The 1,165-nt window shown below is 42.2% G+C and overlaps 1 non-coding gene across 1 annotated transcript; it reads right to left on the bottom strand.

Annotated features, from left to right (window-relative positions):
• Positions 1–842: 842 nt before the first annotated feature.
• Positions 843–949, bottom strand: LOC136530044 (small nucleolar RNA R71). Its single transcript, XR_010777552.1, has one exon. It is a non-coding gene; the product is annotated as a small nucleolar RNA R71 (small nucleolar RNA).
• Positions 950–1,165: the final 216 nt, after the last annotated feature.

Genomic DNA, 1,165 nt, shown 5'->3' with positions numbered 1-1,165 from the left:
TCTAGTCACATAAAATGATAAAGAACTACTTAGTATCATTTTAGTAGTGATGCTAAGTAGTACCAACAAGCATATCTGACACCAACACTAGGGATGACAACTTAGTAAAGTAATGTTAGGAGATGTAGGTAATTAATAGGTGGCTACTAAAACAAGTGACAAGTTAATAAATACCAACAAACATTTCTGACACCGTTGCTGGGGAAGGTAGCTAGACAAAGGAAGTATTGATAAACTTATGCTTATTGATGTGATCGAGATAAACCACTGACCTCTGCTCAAACAGGCTTACCCTTGTTTTGTCCACTTGTGTATCTTATGCAGGGTAATGTATGATCGGTTTTAACCTTCTGACAAACTACATTGAAAATCCCGAAGCATTAATCAAAAGAACTAGAGCCAAACTCAAGGAAGTCCCAGCTTCAGAATCGAAAGACAACCGGATAAGGCGAAGCTTAACACCTGAATTTGAAGCCATGACTGACAAGACTCTTCGTGAATTCTCTGCTCCAACCACTGCCAACATCCGTACTAGACCTAATATCAATATTGGAGATGATGGATTTGAGCTCAAACCAGCTCTCATCAACATGGTGCAAGTTAGCCAGTTTTGTGGAAAGGCACATGAAGATGCGAGTGCACATCTCTAACACTTCCTAGAGATCTGTAGCACTTTCACCATCAAAGGAGTAACCAAGGATGCCATACTACTTCGCCTCTTCCCATTCTAACTTTTGGGGAAGGCGAAGCAGTGGTTCTACGCCAATAAAGATAGAAATACTACATGGGATAACTGCTCCACTGCCTTTCTAGCCAAGTTCTTTCCCACGGGCAAGACCAATGCTCTGCGTGGGAGAATTTCAAGTTTTCAGCAACAACATGACAAATCTATCCCTAAGGCATGGGAACGCTTTCAAGACTACATTGTAGAATGTCCCCATCATGGAATGGAAAATTGGCTACTCATACAGACCTTCTACCATGGGTTAACCAACAGTACTCGTGAGACTATGGATACTGCTGCTGGAGGTGCATTTCTATCACTCACGCTTCCAGCTGCAACAACTCTTGTAGAGAAGATGGCCTCCAACCAAGGTTCGAATGAAGAACGAGTTTAGACCCGCAAGAGGGGTGGAGGTATGCATCAACTAAAGGAGGTAGATAC

This window comes from Miscanthus floridulus, chromosome 19 (genome assembly GCF_019320115.1).
Source record: "Miscanthus floridulus cultivar M001 chromosome 19, ASM1932011v1, whole genome shotgun sequence".
NCBI lineage: Eukaryota > Viridiplantae > Streptophyta > Magnoliopsida > Poales > Poaceae > Miscanthus > Miscanthus floridulus.
Note: the sequence above shows the minus strand (reverse complement) of the source record. Positions and strands in the feature narration are given on the sequence as shown.